The sequence below is a fragment of the Mus musculus genome, chromosome X (assembly GCF_000001635.26).
Source record: "Mus musculus strain C57BL/6J chromosome X, GRCm38.p6 C57BL/6J".
NCBI lineage: Eukaryota > Metazoa > Chordata > Mammalia > Rodentia > Muridae > Mus > Mus musculus.
In genome coordinates, this window is record NC_000086.7 from 96,538,034 (window position 1) to 96,551,255 (window position 13,222).

General features: G+C 39.4%; 1 protein-coding gene and 1 pseudogene across 3 annotated transcripts in view; both read left to right on the top strand.

The window, feature by feature from the left end:
- Heph (hephaestin) overlaps window positions 1-13,222 on the top strand; it is a 119,050-nt gene that overhangs the window by 82,598 nt on the left and 23,230 nt on the right. The gene's annotated exons all lie outside the window — the stretch shown is intronic.
- On the top strand, window positions 10,538-12,499 carry Gm14935 (predicted gene 14935; annotated as a pseudogene).

The following is a 13,222-nucleotide window of genomic DNA, read 5'->3' on the forward strand; positions in this document are numbered from 1 at the left end:
ATTTAGTTTTGTCGTGGAATACTTTGGTTTCTCCATCTATGGCAATTGAGAGTTTGGCTGGGTATAGTAGCCTGGGCTGGAATTTGTGTTCTCTTAGTGTCTGTATAACATCTGTCCAGGCTCTTCTGGCTTTCATAGTCTCTGGTGAAAAATCTGGTGTAATTCTGATAGGCTTGCCTTTATATGTTACTTGACCTTTTTCCCTTACTGCTTTTAGTATTCTATCTTTATTTAGTGCATTTGATGTTCTGATTATTATGTGTCGGGAGGAATTTCTTTTCTGGTCCAGTCTATTTGGAGTTCTGTAGGCTTCTTGTATGTTCATGGGTATCTCTTTCTTTAGATTTGGGAAGTTTTCTTCAATAATCTTGTTGAAGATGTTTGCTGGTCCTTTGAGTTGAAAATCTTCATTCTCATCCACTCCTATTATCCATAGGTTCGGTCTTCTCATTGTGTCCTGGATTTCCTGGATGTTTTGAGTTAGGATCTTTTTGCATTTTCCATTTTCTTTGATTGTTGTGCCGATGTTCTCTATGGAATCTTCTGCACCTGAGATTCTCTCTTCCATTTCTTGTATTCTGTTGCTGATGCTCGCATCTATGGTTCCAGATTTCTTTCCTAGTGTTTCTATCTCCACTGTTGCCTCACTTTGGGTTTTCTTTATTGTGTCTACTTCCCTTTTTAGGTCTTGGATGGTTTTATTCAATTCCATCACCTGTTTGGTTGTGTTTTCCTGCAATTCTTTAAGGGATTTTTGTGTTTCCTCTTTAATGTCTTCTACCTGTTTGGTTATGTTTTCCTGTAATTCTTTAAGGGATTTTTGTGTTTCCTCTTTATGTCTTCTACTTGTTTAGCAGTGTTCTCCTGTATTTCTTTAAGTGAGTTATTTAAGTCCTTCTTGATGTCCTCTACCATCATCATGAGATATGCTTTTAAATCCAGGTCTAGCTTTTCAGGTGTGTTGGGGTGCCCTGGACTGGGCGAAGTGGGAGTGCTGGGTTCTGATGATGGTGAGTAGTCCTGGTTTCTGTTAGTAAGATTCTTACGTTTACCTTTCGCCATCTGGTAATCTCTTGAGTTAGTTCTTATAGATGTCTCTGTTTAGAGATTGTTTCTCTGGTGATTTTGTTACACTATATCAGCAGACCAGGGAGACTAGCTCTCTTCCCTGAGTTTCAGTGGTCAGAGCAGACTCTGCAGGCAAGTTCTCCTCTTTCAGGGAGGTGCACTGTTATCTGGTGTTTGGACCTCCTCCTGGCCGAAGATGAAGGCCCAAAACAGGATCTTTCCCAGAAGCTGTGTTGCTTTGGCCTGGAGACTGCCCGCTGCGGAGTCCCAGAATCAAGGTGGCCCCCACGGAACGTGAGGCAGAAGCCTCACGGACTGTGCGGACACCTGTGCTCTGACCAGGAAGGTGGCATGTTGTCTGGAGCCGAAAATGGCGCCGCCTCAGAGGCTCTGTGGCTCTCGCCCGTTCCAGAAGCTGCTGGCCTCTGTGTTTCACACTCTCACCCGCAGACCGCCCGCCGCGGAGTCCCGGAACCAAGGTGGCCCCCACGGAACGTGAGGCAGAAGCCTCTCGGGCCGGGTGGACCCCTGTGCTCTCACCAGGAAGTTGGCCGGTTGTCTGGAGCCGGAAATGGCGCCGCCTCAGAGGCTCTGTCCAATTTGTGATCTCTTAGTGTCTGTATAACATCTGTCCAGGCTCTTCTGGCTTTCATAGTCTCTGGTGAAAAATCTGGTGTAATTCTGATAGGCTTGCCATTATATGTTACTTGACCTTTTTCCCTTACTGCTTTTAGTATTCTATCTTTATTTAGTGCATTTGTTGTTCTGATTATTATGTGTCGGAAGGAATTTCTTTTCTGGTCCAGTCTATTTGGAGTTCTGTAGGCTTCTTGTATGTTCATGGGCATCTCTTTCTTTAGATTTGGGAAGTTTTCTTCAATAATTTTGTTGAAGATGTTTGCTGGTCCTTTGATTTGAAAATCTTCATTCTCATCCACTCCTATTATCCGTAGGTTTGGTCTTCTCATTGTGTCCTGGATTTCCTGGATGTTTTGAGTTAAGATCTTTTTTTGCATTTTCCATTTTCTTTGATTGTTGTGCCGATGTTCTCTATGGAATCTTTTGCACCTGAGATTCTCTCTTCCATCTCTTGTATTCTGTTGCTGATGCTCGCATCTATGGTTCCAGATTTCTTTCCTAGGGTTTCTATCTCCAATGTTGCCTCACTTTGGGTTTTCTTTATGGTGTTTACTTCCCTTTTTAGGTCTAGTATGGTTTTGTTCATTTCCATCATCTGTTTGGGTGTGTTTTCCTGTTTTTCTATAAGGACTTCTACCTGTTTGGTTGTGTTTTCCTGTTTTCTTTAAGGACTTGTAACTCTTTAGCAGTGTTCTCCTGTATTTCTTTAAGTGAGTTATTAAAGTCCTTCTTTATGTCCTCTACCATCATCATGAGATATGCTTTTAAATCCAGGTCTACCTTTTTAGGTGTGTTAGGGTGCCCTGGACAGGGCAAAGTGGGCGTTCTGGGTTCTGATGATGGTGAGTGGTCCTGGTTTCTGTTAGTAGGATTCTTACGTTTACCTTTCCCCATCTGGCAATCTCTGGAGTCAGTTGTTATAGTTGTCTTTGTTTAGAGATTGTTCCTCTGGTGATTGTGTTACCCTCTATCAGCAGACGTGGGAGACTAGCTCTCTCCTCTGAGTTTCAGTGTTCAGAGCAGTCTCTGCAAGCAAGCACTCCTTGCTTGGACAAATTTCTGGACAGATACCAGGTACCAAAGTTGAATCAGGATCAAGTTGACCATCTAAACAGTCCCATATCCCCTAAAGAAATAGAAGCAGTTATTAATAGTCTCCCAGCCAAAAAAAAGCCCAGGACCAGATGGGTTTAGTGCAGAGTTCTGGGTCTTCAATTCTATTCCATTGGTCTACTTGTCTGTCTCTATACCAGTACCATGCAGTTTTTATCACAATTGCCCTGTAGTAAAGCTTTAGGTCAGGCATGGTGATTCCACCAGAGGTTCTTTTATCCTTGAGAAGAGTTTTTGCTATCCTAGGTTTTTTGTTATTCCAGATGAATTTGCAAATTGCTCCTTCTAATTCGTTGAAGAATTGAGTTGGAATTTTGATGGGGATTGCATTGAATCTGTAGATTGCTTTTGGCAAGATAGCCATTTTTACAATGTTGATCCTGCCAATCCATGAGCATGGGAGATCTTTCCATCTTCTGAGATCTTCTTTAATTTCTTTCTTCAGAGACTTGAAGTTTTTATCATACAGATCTTTTACTTACTTAGTTAGAGTCACGCCGAGATATTTTATATTATTTGTGACTATTGAGAAGGGTGTTGTTTCCCTAATTTCTTTCTCAGCCTGTTTATTCTTTGTGTAGAGAAAGGCCATTGACTTGTTTGAGTTAATTTTATATCCAGCTACTTCACCAAAGCTGTTTATCAGGTTTAGGAGTTCTCTGGTGGAATTTTTAGGGTCACTTATATATACTATCATATCATCTGCAAAAAGTGATATTTTGACTTCCTCTTTTCCAATTTGTATCCCCTTGATCTCCTTTTGTTGTCGAATTGCTCTGGCTAATACTTCAAGTACTATGTTGAAAAGGTAGGGAGAAAGTGGGCAACCTTGTCTAGTCCCTGATTTTAGTGGGATTGCTTCCAGCTTCTCTCCATTTACTTTGATGTTGGCTACTGGTTTGCTGTAGATTGCTTTTATTATGTTTAGGTATGGGCCTTGAATTCCTGATCTTTCCAAAACTTTTATCATGAATGGGTGTTGGATCTTGTCAAATGCTTTTTCTGCATCTAACGAGATGATCATGTGGTTTTTGTCTTTGAGTTTGTTTATATAATGGATTACATTGATGGATTTTCATATATTAAACCATCCCTGCATCCCTGGAATAAAACCTACTTGGTCAGGATGGATGATTGCTTTAATGTGTTCTTGGATTCGGTTAGCGAGAATTTTATTAAGGATTTTTGCATCGATATTCATAAGAGAAATTGGTCTGAAGTTCTCTATCTTTGTTGGATCTTTCTGTGGTTTAGGTATCAGAGTAATAGTGGCTTCATAAAATGAGTTGGGTAGAGTACCTTCTACTTCTATCTTGTGAAATAGTTTGTGCAGAACTGGAATTAGATCTTCTTTGAAGGTCTGATAGAACTCTGCACTAAACCCATCTGGTCCTGGGCTTTTTTTGGCTGGGAGACTATTAATAACTGCTTCTATTTCTTTAGGGGATATGAGACTGTTTAGAAGGTCAACTTGATCCTGATTCAACTTTGGTACCTGGTATCTGTCCAGAAATTTGTCCATTTCGTCCAGGTTTTCCAGTTTTGTTGAGTATAAGCTTTTGTAGAAGGATCTGATGGTGTTTTGGATTTCTTCAGGATCTGTTGTTATGTCTCCCTTTTCATTTCTGATTTTGTTGATTAGGATTTTGTCCCTTTGCCCTCTAGTGATTCTAGCTAAGGGCTTATCTATCTTGTTGATTTTCTCAAAGAACCAACTCCTCGTTTGGTTAATTCTTTGAATAGTTCTTCTTGTTTCCACTTGGTTAATTTCACCCCTGAGTTTGATTATTTCCTGCCGTCTACTCCTCTTGGGTGAATTTGCTTCCTTTTTTTCTAGAGCTTTTAGATGTGTTGTCAAGCTGCTAGTATGTGCTCTCTCCCGTTTCTTCTTGGAGGTACTCAGAGCTATGAGTTTCCCTCTTAGAAATGCTTTCATTGTGTCCCAAAGGTTTGGGTAAGTTGTGTCTTCATTTTCATTAAACTCTAAAAAGTCTTTAATTTCTTTCTTTATTCCTTCCTTGACCAAGGTATCATTGAGAAGAATGTTGTTCAGTTTCCACGTGAATGTTGGCTTTCCATTCTTAATGTTGTTATTGAAGATCAGTCTTAGGCCATGGTGGTCTGATAGGATACATGGGACAATTTCAATATTTTTGTATCTGTTGAGGCCTATTTTGTGACCAATTATATGGTCAATTTTGGAGAAGGTCCCGTGAGGTGCTGAGAAGAAGGTATATCCTTTTGTTTTAGTGCAGAGTTCTATCAGACCTTCAAAGAAGATCTAATTCCAGTTCTTCACACAGTATTCCACAAAATAGAAAAGGAAGGTACTCTACCCAACTCATTCTATGAAGCCACAATTACTCTGATGCCTAAACCACAAAAAGACCCAACAAAGATAGAGAACTTCAGACCAATTTCCCTTATGAATATCGATGCAAAAATCCTCAATAAAGTTCTTGCTAACCGAATCCAAGAACAAATCGAAACAATCATCCATCCTGACCAAGTAGGTTTCATCCCAGGGATGCAGGGATGGTTCAATATACGGAAATCCATCAATGTAATCCAGTATATAAACAAACTCAAAGACAAAAGCCATATGATCATCTCCTTAGATGGTGAGAAAGCATTTGACAAAATCCAACACCCATTCATGATAAAAGTCTTGGAAATATCAGGAATTCAAGGCCCATACCTAAACATGATAAAAGCAATTCACAGCAAACCAATAGCCAACATCAAAGTAAATGGTGAGAAGGTGGAAGCAATCCCACTAAAATCAGGGACTAGACAAGCCTGTCCACTCTTGCCCTACCTATTCAACATTGTACTTGAAGTCCTAGCCAGAGCAATTAGACAACAAAAGGAGACCAAGGGGATACAAATTGAAAGGAAGAAGTCAAAATATCACTTTTTGCAGATGATATGATAGTATATATAAGTGACCCTAAAATTCCACCAGAGAACTCCTAAGCCTGATAAACTGCTTCAATGAAGTAGCTGGATATAAAATTAACTCAAACAGGTCAATGGCCTTTCTGTACACAAAGGATAAACAGGCTGAAAAAGAAATTAGGGAAACAACACCCTTCTCAATAGTCAGAAATAATATAAAATACCTTGGCGTGACTCCAACTAAAGAAGTGAAAGATCTGTATGATAAGAACTTCAAGTCTCTAAAGAAAGAAATTAAAGAAGATCTCAGAAGATGGAAAGATCTCCCATGCTCATGGATTGGCAGGATCAACATTGTAAAAATGGCTATCTTGCCAAAAGCAATCTACAGATTCAATGCAATCCCCATCAAAATTCCAACTCAATTCTTCAACGAATTAGAAAGGGCAATTGGCAGATTCATCTGGAATAACAAAAAACCGAGGATAGCAACAACTCTTCTCAAGGATAAAAGAACCTCTGGTGGAATCACCATGCCGGACCTAAAACTGTACTACAGAGCAATTGTGATCAAAATGCATGGTACTGGTATAGTGACAGACAAGTAGACTAATGGAACAGAATTGAAGACCCAGAGATGAATCCACACACCTATGGTCACTTGATCTTTGACAAGGGAGCTAAAACCATCCAGTGGAAAAAAGACAGCATTTTCAACAAATGGTGCTGGCACAACTAGCGGTTATCATATAGAAGAATTCGAATTGATCCATTTCTATCTCCTTGTACTAAGGTCAAATCTAAGTGGATTAAGGAACTCCACATGAAACCAGTGACACTGAAACTTATAGAGGAGAAAGTAGGGAAAAACCTAGAAGATATGGGTACAGGGGAAAATTTCTGAATAGTACAGCAATGGCTTGTGCTGTAAGATCAAGAATCGATAAATGGGACCTCAAAAAATTGCAAAGCTTCTGCAAACCAAAAGACACCGTCAATAAGACAAAAAGGCCACCAACAGATTGGGAAAGGATCTTTACCTATCCCAAATCGGATAGGGGACTAATATCCAATATATATAAAGAACTGAAAAAGGTGGACTCCAGTAAATCAAATAACCCCATTAAAAATGGGGCTCAGAGCTGAACAAAGAATTCTCACCTGAGGAATACCGAATGGCAGAGAAACACCTGAAAAAATGTTCAACATCCTTCATCATCAGGGAAATGCAAATCAAAACAACCCTGATATTACACTTCACTCCAGTCAGAATGGCTAAGATCAAAAACTCAGGTGACAGCAGATGCTGGCGAAGATGTGGAGAAAGGGGAACACTTCTCCATTGTTGGTGGGATTGTAAGCTTGTACAACCACTCTGGAAATCAGTCTGGAGGTTCCTCAAAAAATTGGACATAGTACTACCGGAGGATCCCACAATACCTCTCCTGGGCATATATCCAGAAGATGTCCCAACCGTTAAGAAGGACACATGCTCCACTATGTTCATAGCAGCCTTGTTTATAATAGCCAGAAGCTGGAAAGAACCCAGATGCCCCTCAAAAGAGGAATGGATACAGAAAATGTGGTATATTTACACAATGGAATACTACTCAGCTATTTAAAAAATGAATTTATGAAATTCCTAGGCAAATGGATGGACCTGGAGGGTATCATCCTGAGTGAGGTAACCCAATAACAAAGGAACTCGCACAATATGTACTCACTGATAAGTGGATATTAGCCAAGAAACTTAGGATACCCAAGATATAAGATACAACTTGCCAAACGCATGAAATTCAAGAAGAACAAAGACCACAGTGTGGACACTTTACCCTTTCTTAGAAATGGGAACAAAACACCCATGGAAGGAGTTACAGAGACAAAATTTGGAACTGTGACCAAAGGATGGACCATGTAGAGACTGCCATATGCAGGGATCCATCCCATAATCAGCTTCCAAATGCTGACACCATTGCATACACTAGCAAGATTTTGCTGAAAGGACCCAGATATAGGTCTCTCTTGTGAGACTATGCCGGGGCCTAGCAAACACAGAAGTGGATGATCACAGTCAGCTATTGGATGGGTCACAGGGCCCCCAATGGAGGAGCTAGAGAAATTACCCAAGGAGCTAAAGGGAACTGCAACCCTATAGGTGGCAAAACAATATGAACTAACCAGTACCCCGGAGCTCTTGTCTCTAGCTGCATATGTATCAAAAGATGGCCTAGTCGGCCATCACTGCAAAGAGAGGCCCATTGGACATGCAAACTTTATATGCCCCAGTACAGGGGAACGCCAGGGCCAAAAACGGGGAGTGGGTGGGTAGAGGAGTGGGGGGGGGGGCGTGGGTATGGGTGACTTTTGGGATAGCATTGGGAAATGTAAATGAGGAAAATACCTAATTAAAAAAAAGAAAAAAGAAAGAAAATTGCATTAGCTTTTGCTCTTAACTCCCTATTCCTGAGCTGTGAGAGACTTTGTTTCTTGGTGAGCTATCTTATCTTTCAACTGGGCAACTGATATTTTGGGAGGATTCTACTACTTGTTTATCTCTCTAGGGCTGTTTTTCATAGGCTGCATTGTATATTCTCTTACTTTCTCATACATCACTCCATCACTCTGGAGTTATATGTTCTTTTTGTACTTTGAGAATTGATTCTTATACACATCTTCATCTTCTCCTAAATGATGCTGGTTTCTTCTTAACCACAGTTTATTTCTCAGCCACAGGGAACCAGCATCAATTGTCTCAGTAAAGCAAATGTTTGACTTCAGTAGTGCTAGTCTTTTGTTAATCACAAGAGACTGTGACCTGTCTTCAGGTCTAGCTGACCAGAATCAAGGATTCTTAATATAAAATATCCCATAAATAGCCCTGGTAGTGTCTTCATTTCCTTCTGAAACTCCACAAGCCAGTCTTCCATCATCCACATCTCTCTCAGCATTTCTATCAGTCAAGCTCCCACAAGCCCAATTAAGCTTTGATCACTCAATCATTGGTGTTCCTAGCTCAAAGTTCCAATGTCCATCTATAATACTCTTCAAAATAGTATGGTCAGGTCTATCACAGAAATATCCCATGAACCTGATACCAATTTCTGTTTTAGGCTTCTATTGCTTTAATACAGTCCAATGCCAAATCAACTTGGGGAGGAAAAGGTTCTTTCAGCTTACAGTTCCATATTACAGTTCAAAGGAAGTCAGGGCAAGAATTCAAGCAAGTCAAGAACCTGGAAGCAGCAACTAAAGTAGAGACCATGAAGGGAGGCTGTTTACTAATTTGCTTCTCATGGCTTGCTCAGCCTGCTTTCTTATAGAACCCAGGATCATCTGTCCAGAAGCAGGGCAACTCACAATGAGCTGGCTATCCATCATTAATTCTTAGTTAAGAAAGCCCTGTAGACTTGCCTATACTAATGGAAGCAGTTTCTTAACTGACATTCTTTTTCACAGATAACTCTAGCTTGTATCAAACTGACAAAACAAACAATCAACCAACCAAAGCATTCTACCTTCAGGCCATTTTCTTTTTATGTGTGTCTCTGCACTTAAAGTTCTCCTTGTAAAGTTCATAGGTAATGGAGACCTGCCCTACTAACCTCATTTAAAACTGATTTCCTTCTTTCTAATTTGACCATGTTTCTAAATGAGGTCAGATTCTGAGCTAATAGGGGTGAAGACTTCAATATATAATATTTTGGAAGGGACACATTTGAATCATTAATAGAGAAAGGATGAAGTAGTGAAAAGGAAGTGAGGAAAATGAGACAGTAAATGTTGGCAGAACTGTAAAATTCTTACTTGTAAAGGAAGTCAGATTAGGCTTAGAAAGGCACCAGTTTCAGGGACCCACAGAAGCAAGGAGAGAATTGAACATGGTATATGTGGGGAGATTGATGAGCAGAGAAGTTAAAGATCCAGGTGGGCGGATGAATCCACATCTGGCAATATACAAGAAGAAATGGTATTAATTCTAATGAAAGATGTAACCTTAAGTCATAAAAAGAAAACCTCTCCATCTGAGACTGGAGCGACTCATAGATGTGAATGCAAATATGTTACTAGAATTGATAATGACAGTATAACAGATATAACAATATAACAGCCTTCTGAGTGGTCATGTGAAAATTAATTTTAGTTCTCACTTTAATTGAACTGAAGAGGTTGTAGGGATTTGTGAAATCCTTCTTTAGGTATGTCTGTGATAACATTTCCAGAGAAAAATTAAGGCAGAAAGAAGATCTGTATGTAGACAGAAATATCTTATGTACTGCACTTCTGAGTAAAGTACCAAATGTCTAGTTATTACCACTCTACTTCCTGACCTCTATATTGGGAGCTGCTTGCTCTATTATTCCCTGCCCATCATAATGTACTGAAGCCATGACTCAAGATAAACATCTCTTCCTTTAAGTTGTTTATATTAGATATTTTGTCACAGGGACAAGAACAGTTACTAATCCAGACAGTAAGAGCAGAATTCTAGAGTTAGGCTTAATAAGTTCAAATTTCAGTCCGATGTGTGACATTTGGAAAGCTATTTTAACATCTGTCTGTGACCAACCTTCACTTCATATCTACAAAGGTTTCTTTTAGAAGAGTCAGTAACTCAGTGTTCTATACAAGTATTCGGCAATTCAATTATCTGACTTAAAATGAGACTTTGGGAGTGAGGTACAGAACAGGTCAGACTTGAAGTATGTGGTAAAAGTTTGGAGTTGTTCACCAAGGAGAACAGGATATGGAACTACAAAATTAAATAGCACTGGGGACATAGGTGAGACTCTGAACACGTCTTTAAAAGCTGCAATATGCTCTCACTTGTCGCCAATGGCCTGCCTTGCCAGGAGCACTCCCACCACTTCTTCACAGAAATGCTTCAACTACCCACAGTCCCTTAGCCAGATGAGATCAGTGTTCTGGGCATTGGATCCTCATCTCACTGGGGCTTATGCCAACAATGTAAAATTTGGTGTGGATGCTTAAGCCTTAATGCTTCAAGGTGTAGACCTTCTAGCAGATGCTATAGCTGTTAAAGTGGAGCCAAGGGGAAGAACTGTGATCATTGAACAGAGTTGGGGAAGTCCCAAATTAACAAAAAATGGGGATATTATTGCAAGACTGTTGCAAAGTAAATTGATTTAAATGATAAATACAAAAATATCTTGGCTCAATTTGTCCAGGATTTTGCCAATAACACAAACAAAGAGGCTGGTGATGGCACTATCATTATTAGTGTTCTGGCAGTGTCTATTGCCAAGGTGGGCTTCTAGGATGTCAGTAAAGTGGCTAATCCAGTGGAAATCCAGAGATGTATGATGTTGTCTGTTGATGTTGTAATTGCTGAACTTAAAATACAGTCTAAATCCGTAACAACCCCTGAAGAAATTGATCATATTGCTACAATTTCTGAAAATGGGAACAAAGACATTGGAAACATCATTTCTGATGCAACGAAAAAGGTTGGAAGAAAGGGTGTCATCACAGCGAAGGATAGAAAAACCCTGAGTGATTAATTAGAAGTTATTGAAAGCATGAAGTTTGACAGAAGATATATTTCCCCATATTTTATTAACATATCAAGAGGTCAAAATGTGAATTCCAAGATGCCTATGTTCTGTTGAACAAAAAAAAGTGTCCAGTCCATTGCACCTGCTCTTGAAATTGCCAATGCTTATCAGAAGTCCTCAATCATAATTGCTGAAGATGTTGATGCAGAAACTGTAAGCACACTGGTTTTGAACAGATTAAAAGATTGTTAACAGTCAAAGCTCCAGGATTTGGGGACAATAAAAAGAACCAGCTTCCAGATATGGCTACTGGTGGTGCAGTGTTTAAAGAAGAGGCATTGAATCTAAATCTTGAAGATGTTAAAACCCATGACTTAGGAAAAGTTGGAGAGGTCATTGTCACCAAAGATGATGCCACGCTTTTGAAAGGAAAAGTTGACAAAGTTCAAATTGAAAAAAATGGATGCAAGAAATCACTGGGGAGTTATACATCACAACTAGTGATTATAAAAAGGGAAAGCTGAATGAGTGATTGCTACATTTTCAGATGGAGTAGCTATGTTGAAGGTTGAAGGGACAAGTGATGTTGACGTGAATGAGAAGAAAGATAGAGTTACTGGTGCTCAAAATGCTACCAGAGCTGTAGTTAAATAAGTTATTGTTCTAGTAGTTCAGTGCATGTCAGCCTTGGACTCATTAAATTTATTAAAGCCAGCTAATGAAGATCAGAAAGTACCTATAGAAATTATTAAAAGAGCATTCAAAAATTTTGCAATAACGATTGCTAAGAATGCAGGTGTTAAAGGACCTTTGATAGTTGAGAATATTCTTCAGAGTTCCTCAGCTGTTGCTTATGATGCTATACTCAGAGATTTTGTGAGCATGGTGGAAAAGGGAATCAATCATCGATCCAACAAAGCTTGTACCAACTGAATTGCTGGATGCTGCTGGGGTGGCCTTCTTTCTATCTACAGCCAAAGCTGTAGTGACAGAAATTCCGAAAGAAGAGAAGAACCCTGGAATGGGCCCCGTGGGTAGGATGTGAGGGTTTATGGGAAGTGGCATGTTCTAATTCCTGGAATAGTGCTTTGCCCTTATCAGTGAACTGTGACAGGAAGCTCAAGGCAGGTTCCTCACTGACAACTTCAGAGAAGTCACCTGAAGAAAATGGCAGGCTGACCACTGTAATCATCAGTTACTGGTTTCCATTGACAATATAGAATGGTTTACTGCTGTCATTGTTCATGCTTACAGATAATTTATTTTGTGTTTTTGAATAAAGACATTTGTACATTCCTGATACATTCCTGGGTATGAGAGCCATGTACCAATGTCCTGCCTTCAGCTTAAATCACTGATGCATTTGTACTGGTCAGTTACTGTCAGACCTGTCATTCTGTGTCACCAGATGAAATGGTCAGAAGCAGCCTTTCTGTTGAGAGTGAAAATAATTGTGTAAAAAGTAGAGAAATATCCAATTATGTGACAACCTTTGTGTAATAAAATTTTGTTTGAAGCTAAAAAAACAAAAATCTACAATCCACAAGGTAATTCGGCAGCAGCTTTCATCAACTCTGTTGTGTATCCACTGCTCAACAGTGTAGGAGAGGAGGTACATTTCAAGATGCTATATCATTTAGTGGTTTTCAGCTTTAGTGAATATGAGAATTACTTGAAGTTATTAAATTGTATAAGACCAGTGATATAATAAATACTGTGATTACTTAGTGATGGTGAAGTCAAACCCATGGCCTATATGCATGTTAAGGAAAATTGTACCACTAAGCTACAAAAAAGTCATTATGATTTGTGATTTTGACTTTCATCTTCCTGATAGCTGATGATGATAACATTTATTGGGTTCTTATTTAGTCTTGTATTATCTTTCGTGAATCGTTCAAAGTTTTGCTCATTTTAATTGGGTAGTTTGTTTTGTTTTGTTAAATTTTGAGAGGTCTTTATTATTGTATTAAAAAACAAATAGAATTTAG